The sequence below is a fragment of the Rhinoderma darwinii genome, chromosome 3, assembly GCF_050947455.1.
Source record: "Rhinoderma darwinii isolate aRhiDar2 chromosome 3, aRhiDar2.hap1, whole genome shotgun sequence".
Lineage (NCBI taxonomy): Eukaryota > Metazoa > Chordata > Amphibia > Anura > Rhinodermatidae > Rhinoderma > Rhinoderma darwinii.
Window position 1 is genome coordinate 245,389,714 of NC_134689.1, and position 20,240 is coordinate 245,409,953.

Here is a 20,240-nt window from a genome sequence, read left to right on the forward strand (position 1 = left end):
AAAGTGTTGTATTTGAGCTGCTAAATAATATATCCACGCATTTGGAATAGCTAACCCCCCCTGTTCAGCTGGTAACTGTAGCTTTTCCATTTTAATCCTGGGGATCCCCCTTTTCCACACCAAGTCCCTAAACAAATTATGTATTCTCCTAAACCAATATTTAGGCAACCACACTGGGGCATTGTGCACAATATAGAGAACCTGGGGCATCAGAATCATTTTGATGAGATTTGCTCGTCCCAGTGCTGACAGCGGTAACCCAAGCCATACTTTGGTCCTATCTGTTAACTTATTCATTAATGGTATCACGTTCAACTCGACAAAGTCCTGCACCCTTGCTGATACCGTAATTCCCAGATATTTAAACTTCCGTACACACAGAACTTCAATTCCTCCAACCATCAATGGCGTATCTACTGGCTGGAGTGGTAACAACACCGACTTGCTCCAATTAATTTTTAACCCTGAGAATCTGCCAAACCTCTCCAATATCGTCATTATCACTGGCAATGAATGATCTATCTCCCCCAGGAACAACAGTATATCGTCCGCATATAGTGCTATACGCTCCTCCAGCTCCCCACAACGAAACCCTTCTATCCCCGGATGTTGTCTTACCATATTTGCTAGGGGTTCAATCGCTAGTGCAAACAGCAATGGAGAAAGTGGGCATCCCTGTCACGTCCCCCTCTCCAGCCTAAAAGAGTCCGACATTCTTCCATTTGCTCTGACCCTAGCTACCGGTTCCCTATATAATAGTTGTACCCATTTTATAAAGTTCCGTCCAAAGCCAATCCGCTCCAATACAGCCCACAAGTAGCCCCATTCCACACTATCAAACGCCTTGGCGGCGTCCAAAGACAACACTGCTCTACACCGCGCCTCCGGAGCATCTGTCTGCAAATTTAAGAAAAGTCTACGTAAGTTAACTGCTGTAGAACGTGATGGCATAAATCCCGATTCATCCGTCCCTACTATTTTAGTCACTACTCGCGACAACCTATTAGCTAGTATTTTGGCTAAAATTTTTACGTCCGCGGTTAACAGAGATATCGGTCTGTAAGAGTCAGGTTGCTTCCGATCTTTCCCTTCTTTAGGAATTACAACTATAGCAGCTTCATACATTGTCTCCGGTAAGCGCCCTCTGGCGAAACTATCCTGGAACACCTCCAGTAACTCTGGCAGAACCGTATCTCCATATGTTTTATACAATTCAGTGGGTATACCATCTATCCCTGGAGCCTTTTCATTTGCCATAGAACTCACCGCTTCCTGTATTTCCTCTAAAGTAATTGACTCCTCCAACCCCTCCCTCTCTTCTTCCCCCAAGGTAACCCATGTCATTTCTGCCAGATATTCTGACAGAAGATCCTCCGGATCGTCCACCTTAGTGCGATATAGTTCCTTATAAAATGATGTCAGCACACCTAATATATCCCCTGTTTCCCCCACCATAGTCCCATTTGCTGTCTGTAGCTGATGGATGAACGCACTCTCCCGCTCCGGCCGTGCGATATTTGCTAATAATCTGCCCGTCATTTCACCCTCCTCATAATATTTTTGTTGCAAAAACAATCTTTTATTAGCTGCCTGCTCCAGCTGGTGTTCCTTAAAGGGAATGTGTTGCCAGAAAAACATGTTTTTTTTTTAAAAATTAAACATTTAGTGTGTGGGTGATTAAACATTGTTCAAATTTTTTTTATTTTTTTGCACGAGTCCAGGAAATATTATAAATTATTTCTAATTTATAATACTACCCATTTTTGGTCACTAGATGGAGCTGTTCCCAAAATTGCAGCATTGCAACATTGGGTTAAAAGCCCTCGCTCTAGTGAGCTCTCAGCATCCCCCCCTCCTTTATCCTGGCTAGTGCCGGGATAAACGAGGGGTTTGAACTATGTAACCTCCTACACTGTGTGTCGCCATTTTTTGAGCTAACCCACAGTGTAGTAGGTTTACATACAGTAGTAAACACACACAAACACGAACATACATTGAAATCTCTTACCTGCTCCTGCCGCCGCGGCTCCCTCCGGCCCGTCCGCTCCGTTTGCTGCCGCTGCTGCAAGTGCACAAATCCGGAAGCCGCGACCGGAAGTAGTAATATTACTGTCCGGCCGCGACTTCCGGTCCACAGGAAAATGGCGCCGGACGGCGCCAATTTCGAATAGGACTGTGTGGGAGCGGCGCATGCGCAGTTCCCACACAGACGCCGTACACTGCAGTCAATGGGACGGGAGCCGTTCGCAGTCCCTATGGGACTGTGGCTGCCGTATTCCATGTCTGTATGTGTCGTTAATCGACACACACAGAAATGGAACAAAAAATGGCAGCCCCCATAGGGAAGAAAAAGTGTAAAAATAAGAAAAAGTAAAACACAAACACACAAATGAATATAAACGTTTTTAATAAAGCACTAACATCTTTAACATATAAAAAAATAATTTGTGATGACACTGTTCCTTTAAGCAATTTTTGAGCAGCCTTCCATTGGGCTAAGGTTTCCGCAGTGTTATTGGTAATGTGACTTAGCTCTGTTATTGTCACCTGGTCTGTCAAATGTTGACCCACCTGCCTTGTCTTAGTTTTTATGTGCGTGATCTCCCTTATATACACCCCTCTTATATTCGCTTTCATAGCATCCCATAGAATATCTGTAGGGATCGTACCCTTATTAAATTCGAAGTATTCTCTCAGGCTCATAGTTATGGTCTCCTCTCCCACCAAGCGTATCCAAAACGGGTTGAGCCTCCAGTGCATTCTCAACCCCCCCGTCTGTAAACCTGTTCGGAGCTTCAACAACATTGGAGAGTGATCAGACAGCGATCGCGGTAAATATTCCACCCCTTCCACACATTCCATTATTAAACATTAGGTCTATTCGGGACAGTGATCCATATGTAGATGATACACACGAGTATTGCGTAGTAGAAGGCCACTTTGCCCGCCAGATATCCGTGAGCCCAACTTCCATCATGTATTTACCAAACCTCGTCAGACAAACATCTCTCCCCCCCCCCCCCATTTGGAAATTTATCCCACCATTTATCCATTATGTTGTTAAAGTCTCCCATCAATATGGTCGGTATCATAGGCCATCCAGCCAGTTTCTCCAACACCTCTCGTATTGGGACCACAGAGTACGGGGGAGGCACATACATCACCACAATTATACATTCCCAGTTAAACAATTTACAATGCACCCCGACATATCTACCTTCCCTATCCTTAAAGGAATCCAAACAGCTAAACGGCACATCTCTATGAATTAGGAGGCTAACCCCCCTCGAGTATGTAGAATGAAAGGAATGGAAGCTGTGCCATATCCACACCCTATGCACCTGTTGCACCGTATCAGCAGTAAGATGGGTTTCCTGGAAGCCCATCACTCCAGCGGACTGCCCTTTCAGGTAATCAAATATAGCTCGCCTTTTAGCTATCTCCCCCATACCTCTCACATTCCAGGACAACAAATTTACCCTACCCCCCATCTGGACATTTCTTGCTTTTGACAGTGGCTATTCCCATTACCTCCAGTGGTCATAAGAGCGTACTGTGTTTCAAACTCCCTTTCCCTCCAAAACCTTTCCCCTCCCCCCACCCTAACCCCCCCAACTTTCCATAAACATACCCTCCTAAGAGGGCTCAGGCTGGCGAAGAAAACTTCACCACTTTGACCATACAGCTTCCCACTCACTTCGTAGAGACACATTCTGTTTCCCTACAGTTTTAACCTTCAGAACCAAGAACCTCCCGCTACCTCCTCCGCAATAAACAATTAGTATTTTTATGACTCCAATATCCCATTCTGCCCTTGAACTGACAGCACTTTCCACCCCTCCAACCATCAATGACATATGGACTTCAGCCCAACCTTAGGCCAACATATAAATGTATAAAAACAAGGCCTTATGCCCTCATGGAACTCATCTTCCTCCTTTCATAGCAGAGTCCCCTCTTCAACCATCCGCCTGTTGATCACGCCGCCGCTTCCTCTCGATCCTGCCGTAAGCGATCTTCATGACTGTCCAGCCATCTTAGTGCATCTTTCGGATTCTCAAAGAATTGCACGGATCCCAACGCCGCCACCCGAAGCTTTGCAGGATACAGCATGGAATACTGAACCCGATGGTTCCTCAGCCGCCTTTTTATGTCCAGAAATTGCATCCTCCGCTTCTGAACTTCTGCAGAGAAATCCGGATAAAATGACACCTTCACACCGTTCACCCGAATATCTTGCCTTTCCCGGGCCTGTCGAAGAATTATATCTCTATCTTTATAATGGAGCAGCTTTACCAGAACAGGTCGCGGTGGCCGCCCAGGTGGACCAGGACGCGTGGGTACTCTATGAGCTCTTTCCACTGCAAATAATGGGGTCAGCGACTCTTTTCCAAAAACCTCCAAAAGCCATTTTTCAAAAAAGGAATCCGGATTGGACCCTTCCACTTTTTCAGGTATTCCCACCATCCTCACATTATTTCGTCTTAAACGATTCTCCAAATCATCAGCTTTGGATAAGAGATACTTAACATCCTCCGCCACCGCATTTACATCTCTTCTCATGGGCAGCATTCCATCCTCTAAGTCGCTGACTCGACCCTCCACCGCTGTTGTGCGCTCTGACACCTTCTGTAAGTCATGGCATATGATAGACAAATCCTCAATTCCCCCCACCTGGCAGGTAAGCTTAGCCAGCGTAGTATTACTCAGGCTTACCGCCGAAAAAACATCTGCCAGCGTGGGGCCAGGCTTGTCCAATCTCTGCGTGCCGCCATCTAATCCTCCTCCTGAACCGCTTGAAGCGTCTCCTCCTTTTCCTCCTCCTCCTCTGACTCCATCTGTGCTCGCAGCGGCTCATATCTCGAGCCTGTGCGGCCAGCCTGCTCCTTCCCTCCATCCGACATCCCTCCATCTGCCTCAGGTTTCATAGGGGCCTTCCTGGCAAAGCGTTCCAGCCTGGATGCCGCCGCCCCTCTCACATCCCTGCTCTCTGCATGCGAGCACATGTCGGCGCCATCTTGCAGCCCCAGCTCACCGTCCTCTGCCGCCTTAGATTTCCTGGACCGGGTCATAACAGCCTCCGTCAGATCCAGAATTATGCCTGCAGGATCACCGCCGTCTCCTCTTTCACCACAGGTATGTCCGCATTAGTATAGTGGAGTCTCAGGATGATTTCCAGGATATCGGCAGCGGGAGCTCCGGTTCCTGCGTCTTCTTACATACGCCGCTAAGCCACGCCCCTCACTCCCCTTGTTTTAATTGTAAATTAGTTTAGTCACTATGTTATGTCTGATATAGTCTGTACAATGTACCCCCTGAATTGTAAAGCGCTGCGGAATATGTTGGCGCTATATAAATAAAGATTATTATTAAGTCACTTCATTAGTCGGTACACTGAAGACATGATTTTTTTTTTACAGACATCTATGTTGTCTCCAATAACTTCCAAAGGCCCGTTCAGTTTTTTTTGTTGGCAGAAAAATGTACCTCAAAATTCCTGAAGGAATGCTTCACGCCTCCTTTTACGCCTCGAATTACGTCCGAAAATACGGCTCCAAACATCTGCCCATTGAAATCAATGGGGTTACGATGTTCTGTGCACACAGGCTTTTTTTTTACGCGCCGCTGTCAAAAGACGGCGTGTAAAAAGACGCCCGCGTCAAAGAAGTGCATGTCACTTCTTGAGACGTAATTGGAGTTGTTTTTCATTGACGCCGAGAAAAACGCGAGTACGAGCAATTACTTCTGAAATTCAGGAACTGTTTTCGCCTGAAAACAGCTCCGTAATTTCAGGCGTATTGGACGCTGCCGTGTGAACATACCCTAAAGCTTCTTTCACACAGCAGTATCTTGCATCAGTATTTGTAAGTCAAAACCAGGAGTGTGTCTAAAATACGGAAAATGGTGTAATTCTGTTTTCTCTGTGTATGTTCCACTCTTGGTTTTGGCTTCCAAATACTGAACAAAAGAAGACCCCGGCAGTTGGTAGGAATTAATGACCATATATTTACAAAGAGCCGTTACCAGCAGAGCAATTCCTCTAACACCAACTACCAATGATGAATGTATGAACAAATAAACTAAATAAATTTAAATTTTATTATGCTTCTTGGAGCAAAAAAGAACTAACTACACTAGTTTGTTTAAAATGAGAAACATCACCTCAATTTGAAATTGAATTGGCTGTGCACGTATGTATATGTCAATTGCAGTGCCGCTCCTGGCTGCAGCCCAGCGAGTCAGACACTCTGCATTAATGGTAAGTAATGTAGGTAAGTATTTGGATTAAAAAGTATGTATTAGAGTCCCCCCGACATGTTTCGCTGTGCTATACAGCGTCCTCAGGGGTTACGGGGCTTAATGAGATCGCGCCGAAAAAGACACGTTGTTTTAAGCTGTCACAACGGAACAGCCGGAGAATCACTGCCACCAATCACATAGCGCTATCGTAGCCGGGCCCCCATGACGCCGTGATTGACAACTTAACTGGCCAATCGGTGATACGACACCGAGGCCAATGGGAGGGAAGCCTGTGCCTCCACTCAGCGCCACGCAAGTGGATCTATCAGAAATGCTAATTCCGCTGTACCCACTTCGGTCATTAGATGCATTGGGACTTACGATGCATGCTCCTCCCAGGTCAGAAAGATCCTGGAGAAACACTGGCCTATTCTAAGAGCAGATCCTGACCTACATGACCGGATTTCCCCAGTCCCTAGTGTTACATATAGGAGGGGGAAGAATCTACGGGAACATTTAGTTCATAGTCATTACTCGCAACCGTCATCTACTTCCAAATGCTGGCTTAAGACAGCAATTACGGGCTCACATTCGTGTGGCAGATGCTCATTCTGCCCCTATATGCCCGTCACAAAAAACTTTTTGAACACCTCTGATGGTAAGACCTATCAGATAAAACAATTTATGAACTGTCAGAGCAGTGGTCTAATATATGCGGCCCAATGCCCATGTCCGAAACTGTATATAGGAAAGACTATTCAGGAGCTCAGGAGGAGAATCTCTAGACACTGTTTTTCCATCACCGGGAAGGAGGATACGCCATTGTCGAGACATGTCTGCTCTCTCCATGGTGGTGATACCCGGGTACTGAAATTTTGGGTTGTGTCTTTGATCAGGATGGGCCCACGTTCGGGCAATCTTGACCGCAGATTACTGCAGGAAGAGGCCAGATAGATATATCGCCTCAATACTTTGAGTCCTACTGGACTCAATGAGGGCTTTAACTTTGCAGCTTTCATCTGATGGAAGGACTTTTGTCTACTTTAGATATGTATGACACATGTGGATGGACGTATTCGTAGGCAACGTGGTTGGGCTGACCACTATATTATACATTATACGTATTTACCAATTTTTATTGGAGGGTACAGTGCTTTATTGCACACCTTCCCGTTTGATTAATCGCTATATGATGCTGTAAACTTTTTCTATTTTTTCAGTCGGTGTGACAAAGTAACACTGACTACCCTGAGTTTTTTTATTGTGTATTGAGAGATTGCGACATTTATGTCAACATGGGAGAGATGTGTATTTGTATCTCTGCCACCTTCATTGGACACCGACTCTTCGGTCGGTATGTCCCCACAAATGGCCTTATGACGACTATTGGGAGATATAATGTGACCACGCGCGCGGGGGGGCGCTAGTACTTGTCTCTGCCCCATCGCTGTGACTCTACCTGTATGTCCAAATCAGCACTGGGTCCCTTTGGATCCTATACACACTTGTGCAGTGAATAGGTGCTCGTTTACACCATGCGGTTTTGCCAGAATGGCGGTATGCAGATGCTATCTGGATATTTACGATCCATCATTAAAGAGGCTCTGTCACCAGATTTTGCAACCCCTATCTGCTATTGCAGTAAGCCCCACCGTGAAAATTAAAAAATGTATTAAACAAGAAACACTGAGTCATTATGATAAATATATCTCAGTGTTTGTAACAATGTTTTACTGGAACCAGCATTTATCCTGGGCACGTCAATAGTACACTCCCCAAAAAGCACCAGTGTCCGTAAACAAATACCGGATCTCCTAGCGCTGGGAGTAACACAATGCTACTGTCCCCTATGCAGACATTCCATGTACAATAAACGACCCTACGCGTTTCTGATACTCATCCTCAGGGGTCCGTATCTTGGTCACTCTGGCCTCATCACCAGCGATAATAATATTCAACAGCAGATATTCTGCTGTGCGTCACGGGAAGATGCTCGTATCGATGTCAACGGCATACTTCATTGCAGGCGCTGGGTTACTATAAGCACCAAAACTCCACCCCTCGTATTTGGCGGCGCTACATGAACTGACCAATCACAGCACCCTCTCGATTCGTGACACCTGCCCATGTGACCCCCCGCCGTCAGCTGACAGCCAGGGGTCATCATCGACCGCATCATGCCGAACGCGCAGGCGCAGTGGAAGCCAAGGAAGTATCGCCCGGACTGCCAAGTTAGAGGAAGGTAAGAGCAAAACGATAATTTATTTTGTAAGTATGTCTTGCGGGACAGTTACCCACCGCAAGTGGACTACCTCACAAAGCAACTCTTTAGTTTATAAACACATATTAGGTGGACAAGATTACGGAGTCCCTCCCATTTGGAAATTCTGACAAAAGATCTCTTTATATGTTGGCTGGCCAATATGGCCATATCAAACATAGTGCACTATGCAAAATAAAACCACCCACCCAAAAAGGCAACCCAAGGTGAATATTGGCCACCTAAAGAGAAATGGTATTGCATATTAAATAAAACACGTATAATTAGTCTGCTCGTTTAAACCCGCTGGTTGTATGCATGCCAGTCTATGGATCCATTGGGCTTCTTTGCGTAGAATTAAATTGTCCCAGTCACCTCCTCTTTTTGGGGGTCTAATGAGTTCAATTGCTTGAAACTTTAAACATGCTGCATGGCCTTGGTGTTTAGCATGCACATGCTTAGATATTGGGGTGTCCCTAGCATGGATAATATCTCCAACATGCTCCCTTATCCGGCGCCGAAATTGTCGTGCCGTTTTGCCCACATAATTTAGGGGGCATGGGCAGGTAATAAGGTAAACCACCCCCGCTGTTTTGCAATTGACAAAATCCCGAATGTTGTACTTTTCCTGTGTTGCAACACTGGTAAAGCTATTCCCTTTGAGAATGAAATCACAAGCTTTACAGCTACCACATCTAAAAGTGCCTGGTATTTGTCTATCCAGCCACGTACCCCTAGGTATAATGGGGTCAAAACAACTGTGCATGACTCTGTCCCTAATGTTTTTCCCTCTCCGATACGTGACAGAAGGCCACTGTGTGATCTGATCTACCAAATCTGTATCAGAACTGAGAATACGCCAGTACCTTTTCAGGATTTGCATAATATCATCTTGTTTAGAATCATAGGTGCCTATGAGTCTCGTAACTTGTTCTTCTTTACGTTTTTTTAGGAACCAGGAGACATTGCCTGTCTGCGTCCCTTGCTCCCTCATAGGCCTTTCTGATTACACTCTTGGGGAAACCTCTATCCTTCAATCTTGTTTTGAGTTCCTGAGCCTGACACTCAAAATCACCCATAGAGCTACAATTCCTACGTACTCTCATAAATTGGCCTTTTGGAATGCCACGTTTGAGGGGATAAGGATGACAACTGTTCCATTGCAAAAAGCTATTGGTTGCTGTTTCTTTTCGGTGTACTTTGGTACGAATTGTGCCTTCTTCTGTTTTTATAATTTTCAAATCCAGAAAAGACAATTGTCTTTTCTGAATTTGAAAATTATAAAAACAGAAGAAGGCACAATTCGTACCAAAGTACACCGAAAAGAAACAGCAACCAATAGCTTTTTGCAATGGAACAGTTGTCATCCTTATCCCCTCAAACGTGGCATTCCAAAAGGCCAATTTATGAGAGTACGTAGGAATTGTAGCTCTATGGGTGATTTTGAGTGTCAGGCTCAGGAACTCAAAACAAGATTGAAGGATAGAGGTTTCCCCAAGAGTGTAATCAGAAAGGCCTATGAGGGAGCAAGGGACGCAGACAGGCAATGTCTCCTGGTTCCTAAAAAACATAAAGAAGAACAAGTTACGAGACTCATAGGCACCTATGATTCTAAACAAGATGATATTATGCAAATCCTGAAAAGGTACTGGCGTATTCTCAGTTCTGATACAGATTTGGTAGATCAGATCACACAGTGGCCTTCTGTCACGTATCGGAGAGGGAAAAACATTAGGGACAGAGTCATGCACAGTTGTTTTGACCCCATTATACCTAGGGGTACGTGGCTGGATAGACAAATACCAGGCACTTTTAGATGTGGTAGCTGTAAAGCTTGTGATTTCATTCTCAAAGGGAATAGCTTTACCAGTGTTGCAACACAGGAAAAGTACAACATTCGGGATTTTGTCAATTGCAAAACAGCGGGGGTGGTTTACCTTATTACCTGCCCATGCCCCCTAAATTATGTGGGCAAAACGGCACGACAATTTCGGCGCCGGATAAGGGAGCATGTTGGAGATATTATCCATGCTAGGGACACCCCAATATCTAAGCATGTGCATGCTAAACACCAAGGCCATGCAGCATGTTTAAAGTTTCAAGCAATTGAACTCATTAGACCCCCAAAAAGAGGAGGTGACTGGGACAATTTAATTCTACGCAAAGAAGCCCAATGGATCCATAGACTGGCATGCATACAACCAGCGGGTTTAAACGAGCAGACTAATTATACGTGTTTTATTTAATATGCAATACCATTTCTCTTTAGGTGGCCAATATTCACCTTGGGTTGCCTTTTTGGGTGGGTGGTTTTATTTTGCATAGTGCACTATGTTTGATATGGCCATATTGGCCAGCCAACATATAAAGAGATCTTTTGTCAGAATTTCCAAATGGGAGGGACTCCGTAATCTTGTCCACCTAATATGTGTTTATAAACTAAAGAGTTGCTTTGTGAGGTAGTCCACTTGCGGTGGGTAACTGTCCCGCAAGACATACTTACAAAATAAATTATCGTTTTGCTCTTACCTTCCTCTAACTTGGCAGTCCGGGCGATACATCCTTGGCTTCCACTGCGCCTGCGCGTTCGGCATGATGCGGTCGATGATGACCCCTGGCTGTCAGCTGACGGCGGGGGGTCACATGGGCAGGTGTCACGAATCGAGAGGGTGCTGTGATTGGTCAGTTCATGTAGCGCCGCCAAATACGAGGGGTGGAGTTTTGGTGCTTATAGTAACCCAGCGCCTGCAATGAAGTATGCCGTTGACATCGATACGAGCATCTTCCCGTGACGCACAGCAGAATATCTGCTGTTGAATATTATTATCGCTGGTGATGAGGCCAGAGTGACCAAGATACGGACCCCTGAGGATGAGTATCAGAAACGCGTAGGGTCGTTTATTGTACATGGAATGTCTGCATAGGGGACAGTAGCATTGTGTTACTCCCAGCGCTAGGAGATCCGGTATTTGTTTACGGACACTGGTGCTTTTTGGGGAGTGTACTATTGACGTGCCCAGGATAAATGCTGGTTCCAGTAAAACATTGTTACAAACACTGAGATATATTTATCATAATGACTCAGTGTTTCTTGTTTAATAAATTTTTTAATTTTCACGGTGGGGCTTACTTCACAGTGGTGTGTTACCCCTGTTTTTAAAACGAGTTACTATTAAAAGGTATATTTTACTCAGTTGTCACTTCAGTGAACCTTCTAATTTTTTCATATTGTGGGAGCACAATTATATTTATATCAATTTATACAGTGAATTCCTATCTGCTATTGCAGCAGATAGGCGCTGCAATGTAGATTACAGTAACGTTTTTATTTTTAAAAAACGAGCATTTTTGGCCAAGTTATGACCATTTTTGTATTTATGCAAATGAGGCTTGCAAAAGTACAACTGGGCGTGTTGAAAAGTAAAAGTACAACTGGGCGTGTATTATGTGCGTACATCGGGGCGTTTTTACTACTTTTACTAGCTGGGCGTTGTGTATAGAAGTATCATCCACTTCTCTTCAGAACGCCCAGCTTCTGGCAGTGCAGACACAGCGTGTTCTCGAGAGATCACGCTGTGACGTCACTCACAGGTCCTGCATCGTGTCAGACGAGCGAGGACACATCGGCACCAGAGGCTACAGTTGATTCTGCAGCAGCATCAGCGTTTGCAGGTAAGTAGCTACATCGACTTGCCTGCAAACGCCGATGTTGCTGCAGAATCAACTGTAGCCTCTGGTGCCGGTGTCCTCGCTCGTCTGACACGATGCAGGACCTGTGAGTGACGACACAGCGTGATCTCTCGAGAACACGGCTGTGTCTGCACTGCCAGAAGCTGGGCGTTCTGAAGAGAAGTGGATGATACTTCTATACACAACGCCCAGCTAGTAAAAGTAGTAAACACGCCCCGATGTACGCACATAATACACGCCCAGTTGTACTTTTACTTTTCAACACGCCCAGTTGTACTTTTGCAAGCCTCATGTGCATAAATACAAAAATGGTCATAACTTGGCCAAAAATGCTCGTTTTTTAAAAATAAAAACGTTACTGTAATCTACATTGCAGCGCCGATCTGCTGCAATAGCAGATAGGGGTTGCAAAATCTGGTGACAGAGCCTCTTTAAGCCCCGGAACCCCTGAGGACGCTGTATAGCACAGCGAATCATGTCGGGGGGGGGGGGGGGGGGCTCTAATACATACTTTTTAATCCAAATACTTACCTCCATTACTTACCATTAATGCAGAGTGTCTGACTCGCTGGGCTGCAGCCAGGAGCGGCACTGCAATTGACATATACATACGTGCACAGCCAATTCAATTTAAAATGGAGGTGAAGTTTCTCATTTTAAACAAACTAGTGTAGTTAGTTCTTTTTTGCTCCAAGAAGCATAATAAAATGTAAATTTATTTAGTTTATTTGTTCATACATTCATCATTGGTAGTTGGTGTTAGAGGAATTGCTCTGCTGGTAACGGCTCTTTGTAAATATAGGCTTCCAAATAATAAAACAAAATAATGACCAAAATACTGGTGTGTGATAAAGCCCTGCGTGAAAGAATGCTGCAGTAAAAAATTCTCTGCAGAAAAAGTCCAGAAGCCGAATGGTCAGTAGACACGTGTACACTCCATACACGTTTCCATTTCCCCCACTAATAAACGTCACCCTCAGAAGACCAGAACACAAGGCCGGTCTTCTCGTTTTCAGATAATCCTCGTTTTGAAACATTCCCGCCTAAAACTCAATTGAAATGAAGGCATTGTGCAGTGCAGATAAACTCCAACTAATCTGTACGGAGAATAGCCCACATCCAAAATGGCCACCTCCGTTCATCTGAACAGAACTGCATGACCTGAATTGAACTAAACCGACGGCGTTATGTCACCAGATTATACGTACGACATGTGATCTCAGCGCGCTCTCGGGTTGGTCAGATTACTTAGGCACATGGTACGGACGCAGTAGCGGTCCTGTGGAGGAGTCGTGGTTTCCAAGGAGACGTTTGGAGAGAAAGTGGAGGAGGAGCGGTCCGTTTTGTATGGGGGAGAATGACCTGTCAGTGACAGATTTGTGGGTTTTTAGTTGAGGCAGAGCGTGGGGCACAGAAGAGGCGTGTGGTGGTGGCTGAAGTACATGTGTTGTATACAGCTTGGGAGAACGTGGCCTTTGGGACTGATGAGATCATATAAAGTGTAACAAGACAGAGGTGGGTAGGAGAATCATGATAATGGCGGCTGTGGATGCCTGGGAGAGCTGAATTCCTGACTTCTTTTCCCTCATTTGAATAACGTAGTCTTTAAGAGTATGTGCACCTTTACCCATTTCTGAGGTGGGGATCTGTGTCCTGGGACCCCCTCCAATTACTATAATGTACTATACTGCATGCACATTACAGTCTATTCATCCCAATGGGAAACCATCAGCATTCATGGGAGATATGGCGCATGGCGAGGGACATTGCTTTCCGCACTTCTGCTGCTCCTATATTCTGGTGTTAAATGGTTGTCCCTGCTCACAGACCCAGACTGATGCCATCTCATGACACGTCAGACCAGGGGTGTATTGGGACATGTGCGCTGGGTGCCAGAGGAGGTGCCAACAAGTCACTTTGCCTTGGTCGGGGTACTTAGATACAGACTGAACCTTTTAATTTAAGGGCTTTCATATGTTTGTTTGTTTTTTTAAGATGTGTAGCTGTTAGAAGGGGAGCCATCCCCAAGACTCCGCCACAGGACGACTAGCGTTTCATCCACTGTATACAATGGACAGTATAGACACCCATTCATTTCAATGAACACCTTGTCCGTCTTTATATAAGAGAACGGCAACCTGCCATAGACCTTAAGAACCAAATAGTCTTTATATTGTTTTGGTAATAAGAAATTGATAAAAAAACAAAAAAAAAAAAAACTATCCATGAAATCAGGCACAAGTATTGAATTTCTAAGGCGGTGTTCACACAATTTCTGTGTTGGACGTTCAGCATATAAACCAGGAAAAACTCACATAGGTGTAAGTGGCAATAGATTTTAAAAACCAAATGTATGCGTTAAGGGAGTCTTTGGCGTACATTTGACCAGTATATATATATATTTTTTTTAAACTATTGAACCGTGTAATCAACTGCTTTTCTTATACAGGGGTCCCACAAAAAAGTATAGCGTACAGTGGATATAAAAAGTCTACACACCCCTATTAAAATGCCAGGTTTTTTTTGTCATGTTACAAATCCAGTACAAGATGAATAATTTCAGAACTTTTTCCACCTTTTAATGTGACTCAATCTGTACAATTGCATTGAAAAAACGAACCAATCTTTTACAATGGAAAAATAAAACACAAAAAAAATGTGGTTGCATAAATCTTCACACCCGTAAACTATTATTTTGTTCAATTACTCTTTGACATTATGACCGCATTCAGTCTTTTTGGGTAGAAGTCTATCAATTGTTGCCCACTCTTCCTTGCAAATGCGCTACAAATCGGTCAGATTGCGAGGGCATCTCCTGTGTACAGCCCTCTCCAGGTTACCCCACAGATTTTCAATGGGATTCAGGTCTGGGCTCTGGCTGGGCCATTCCAAAACGTTGATCTTCTTCTGGTGAAGCCATTCTTTTGTTGATTTGGAGGTATGCTTTGGGTCGTTGTCGTGCTGAAAGGTGAAATTCCTCTTCAGCTTTTTAGCAGAGGCCTGCAGGTTCTGTGCCAATATTGCCTGATATTTGGAACTGTTCATAATTCCCTCCACCTTGACTAAACCCCCAGTTCCAGCTTTAGAAAAATAGCCCCAAAGAATAATGTTGACTCCACCATACTTCACTCTAGGTATGGTGTTCTTTTGGTGATGTGCAGTGTTGCCTTTGCGCCAAACATACCTTTTGGAATTATGGCCAAAAAGTTCAACCTTGGTCTCATCAGACCATAACACGTTTTCCCACATGCTTTTGGCAGACTTGATGTAGGTCTTTGCAAAACATGCTTGGATGTTTTTCTGTCTTAGAAAAGGCTTCCGTCTTGCCACCCTACCCCACAGCCCAGACATATGAAGAATATGGGAGATTGTTGTCAGATGCACTACACAACCAGTACCTGCCAGAAAGTCCTGCAGCTCCTTTAATATTGCTGTAGGCATCTTGGTAGCCTCCTGGAACAATTTTCATCAAGTTTTGAGGATTGTCCATTTCTTGGTAACGTCACTGTTGTGCCAAATGTAATCCACTTCTTGATGACCATCTTCACTGTGTTCCATGGTATATCTAATGCCTTGGAAATTCTTTGGTTCCCTTCTCCTGACTGATGCCTTTCAACAATCAAATCCCTTTGATGTGTTGTAAGCTCTTTATGGACCATGGCTTTTCCTGTCACATGCAACAAAGAAAACATCAGGAAAATCCTAATAGAACAGCTGAACTTTATACGGGGTTACTCAGAATCACTTTAAATAATGGCAGCTGTGTACATTGAAGTCAATGAAGAGCAGTTCAAGATTACAGGCGTCAAAGACTCCTCGCATAATACGAGGAGCAGCATTTACGTCTGAAACGACGCAGCTGTTTTCTCCTGAAAACAGTCTGTCTTTTCAGACGTAAAAGCCTCTCATCGTGTGCACATACCCTAAATTATTTCAGTTTGGTTTTCAAATGGAATTGTACAGATTATGAGTCACATTAAAGGTGGAAAAAGTTCTGAAATAATTCATCTTGTACTGGTTGTGGAACATGACAAAAACTGGAATTTTAACGGGGTGGTGTAGACTTTTTATATCCACTGTATATGTTTTGCTTACAATGGACACATCATTTCAAGTGTGCATGCCCAAAACTTGGCTTTGGGATTTGTCAAAGCCTGCATTTGGGTAAGGGTATGTTCACACGCTGAGCCAAAACCGTCTGAAAATACAGAGCTGTTTTCAAGGGAAAGCAGCACCTAATTTTCAGACGTTTCTTGAGCAACTCACATTTTTCGCGCCGTTTTTTCGGCCGTTTTTGGAGCGGTTTTCAATAGAGTCTATGAGAAAACTGCTCAAAAAAAGTCTCAAGAAGTGTCCTGCACTTCTTTTGACGAGGCTGTAATTTTACGCGTCGTCTTTTGACAGCTGTCAAACGACGACGCGTAAATGACAGGTCGTCGGCACAGTACGTCGGCAAACCCATTCAAATGAATGGGCAGATGTTTGCCGACGTATTGGAGCCGTATTTTCAGGCGTAAATCAAGGCATAATACGCCTCGTTTACACCTGAAAATAGGTCGTGTGAACCCAGCCTAAGGCTTGATGTGTCGGATATTTTCAGCCTTGATTTTTGCCGCAATTTCAAATCCGCGGCATGTCAATTGTGCTGCGGATTTTCACAGCGGATTCTTACCATTTCATTGCATACGGTATAATCTGCGGCAAGATCTGCATGTACCATGTTCAGATTTAGTAATGTATCTGCATTGAAATCCGCGGTGGAAAAAGCCTCCAACGCGTGGACCACAACGCCTTATGCTCATGTTTTTCCGGAGAGAAAACAACCATGAACAGGAAGTTTGTAGATCCAGTCTGTGGTTTTTGCTTTTAGGTCTTCTGACTGGTCAGAGAAGATAGTGAGAGGTGGCTCGTGTCATCTACATATTGTGCATGCTGCATTTTGGTACTTTGATCAGCACTTTTAGGGCTACTCACACTAATGTATAATACGTCCGTGCTACGCGCGTGGAAATCACGCGCGTCGCACGGACCTATGTTACTGAATGGGGCAGTTCAGACTGTCAGTGAATTTCACGCAGCGTATGTGCGCTGCGTGAAACGCACGACATGTCCTATATTTGGCCGTGTTTCGCGCTGCACGCACACCATTGAAGTCAATGGGTGCGTGCAAATCGCGCTCGGCACACGGAAGCACTTCCGGGTACCGCGCGTGAATAGTGCAACAGTAGTAAAATGAATGAAAACAGAAAAGCACCACATGCTTTTCTGTTTACAAACATAAAAACAGAGTGTCATAATGATGGCGGCTGTGAGAAAATCAAGAAGCCGCGCACCCTATGCTGATGACACACGAACCTTTTGCGCCTTAGGCCAGATTCACACGAGCGTGTGCGTTTCGCGCACGCAAAAATTGCGGCGTTTTGCGTGCGCAAAAGGCACTTAACAGCTCCGTGTGTCATCACCATATGATGCGCGGCTGCGTGCTTTTCGCGCAGCCGCCATCATTATGACACTCCGTTTGGATGTTTGTAAACAGAAAAGCACCTGGTGCTTTTCTGTTTTCATTCATCCTTTTCACTGCTGTTGCGCAAATCATGCACGTCCCACGGAAGTGCTTCCGTGTGGTGGGCGTGATTTTCACGCACCCATTGACTTCAATGGGTGCGTGATATGCAAAATACGCAGAAAGAACGGACATGTCGTGAGTTTTTCACAGCGGACTCACGCTGCGTAAAAATCACGCACATGTCTGCACGGCCCCATAGACTAATATAGGTCCGTGCGACGCACGTGAAAATCACGCGCGTTGCACGGACGTATATCCCGTTCGTCTGAATATGCCCTTAGTCTATTCAAATGTACCCACTAGTGTAACTATTATGACACTTCTTTTAATTGATGGCAAGCAAGGGATTATAATGACCAAGGCTACATCAAGAAGAAAGTCCACTTTGATTTGGGGCATTTAAATATCCCCTGGAAGAAACTGGTGTCATAAGTGGTGGCTGCGTGATTTTCACGCATATGCCATCCTTATGACACGCGGTTTTGATGTTTAGAAAAAGAAATGAAGTAAGTGGTTTTATTTTTTCCTTCGGAAGTGCTTCTGTGTGCTGCGCGTGATTTTCACGCACCCATTGACTTCAATGGGTGAGTGATGCGCGAAAAACGCCGAAGTATAAGACATGTCGTGAGTTTTACACAGCGGACACACTGCGTGAAAATCACGGAATGTCTGAACGGCCCCATTGACTAACACAGGTCCGTGCAACGTGCATGATTTTCACGCGCGTATCACGGACGTTAAAAACACGTTCGTGTAAATAAGGCCTTAGGCCATTGACTTCAATGGGTGCGTGAAAATCACGCGCAGTACACGGAAGCACTTCCGTGATTCGCGCAACAGTAGATCAAGAAATGAAGGGAAAAATAAAACCACTTCCTTAATTTATTTTTCTAAACATCAAAACCGCGTGTCATAAGGATGGCATATGCGTGAAAATCACGCAACCACGCACCAAACACTGACACACGGAACTGCAACATGCAAAAAATGCACACGTTTGTGTGAATAAGGCCTGCATCATACACTCATCTCCATTGATTTACACAGCAGCGATGTGCAGCCACATACTCAGAGATTAACGTTAATCAAGTGTCCTGATAATGAATACACATGAAATCCAGCTTGGACGTCATGTGTATTCAGAATCCTGAGACTTCTGACTCTTTTCTTTGAGATTTCCAGCAAGGGAAACGAAATCTCGTAACCTCCGTAATCTCGCGAGATTTTGTTTCCCTTGCTGGAAATCTCACAGAAAAGAGTCAGATGTGTCAGGATTCTGAATACACATGACGTCCAGGCTGGATTTCATGTGTATTCATTATCAGGACACTTGATTAACGTTAATCTCTGTGTATGTGGCTGCACATCGCTGCTGTGTAAATGAATGGAGAGGAGTGTATGACGCTGACTGGTCACTGATTGGTCAGCATCATACACTAAAAAACGCCCAGTTAAAAACACAATACACGCCCAGTTGGACATAACGAAAAAAAAACGCCCAGTTGTCCATTTCAAAGCTCATTTGCATACAGTGAAGGAAATAAGTATTTGATCCCTTGCTGATTTTGTACGTTTGCCCACTGTCAAAGACCTGAACAGTCTAGAATTTTTAGGCTAGGTTAATTTTACCAGTGAGAGATAGATTATATTAAAAAAAAAACAGAAAATCACATTGTCAAAATTATATATATTTATTTGCATTGTGCACAGAGAAATAAGTATTTGATCCCTTTGGCAAACAAGACTTAATACTTGGTGGCAAAACCCTTGTTGGCAAGCACAGCAGTCAGACGTTTTTTGTAGTTGATGATGAGGTTTGCACACATGTTGGGCTATGTTCACACGGAGTATTTTGCCGAGTTTTTTGATGCGGAAACCGCGTCGCAAAACTCGGCAAAAACGGCCCTAAAATGCCTCCCATTTATTTCAATGGGAGGCGTCGGCGTCTTTTTCCCGCGAGCAGTAAAACTGCCTCGCGGGAAAAAGAAGCGACATGCCCTATCTTTGGGCGTTTACGCCTATGACCTCCCATTGACTTCAATGGGAGGCAGAGAAAGCGTATTTCGCGGTGTTTGATGCCCGTGGCGCTCAATGGCTGCGGGCGAAAATCGGCGTGCAGGGAGAGGAATATCTGCCTCAAACTTCCAAACGGAATTTTGAGGCAGATATTGCCCCCTGTAAAATACTCAGTGTGAACATAGCCTTAGATGGAATTTTGGCCCACTCCTCTTTGCAGATCATCTGTAAATCATTAAGATTTCGAGGCTGTCGCTTGGCAACTCGGATCTTCAGCTCCCTCCATAAGTTTTCGATGGAATTAAGGTCTGGAGACTGGCTAGGCCACTCCATGATCTTAATGTGCTTCTGTTTGAGCCACTCCTTTGTTGCCTTGGCTGTATGTTTCGGGTCATTGTCGTGCTGGAAGACCAAGCCACGAGCCATGGCTCCATCCATTCTCCCATTGATGCGGTGAAGTAGCCCTGT

The 20,240-nt window shown here is 44.6% G+C and overlaps 1 protein-coding gene across 4 annotated transcripts in view; it reads left to right on the forward strand.

Moving 5' to 3' along the window:
• The window catches only part of TMEM266 (transmembrane protein 266), a 176,655-nt gene that overhangs the window by 98,792 nt on the left and 57,623 nt on the right, over window positions 1–20,240 (forward strand). Inside the window, exon 1 of one of the 4 annotated variants that reach the window (XM_075857639.1) lies at window positions 13,449–13,705. The exons of 1 other annotated variant lie outside the window; for it this stretch is intronic. The gene's annotated coding sequence lies outside the window, so the exon portion shown is untranslated. Of the gene's footprint in view, window positions 1–13,448; window positions 13,706–20,240 lie in introns of those variants that run through there. 2 more of the 4 variants (XM_075857642.1, XM_075857640.1) reach the window with 2 other exon arrangements.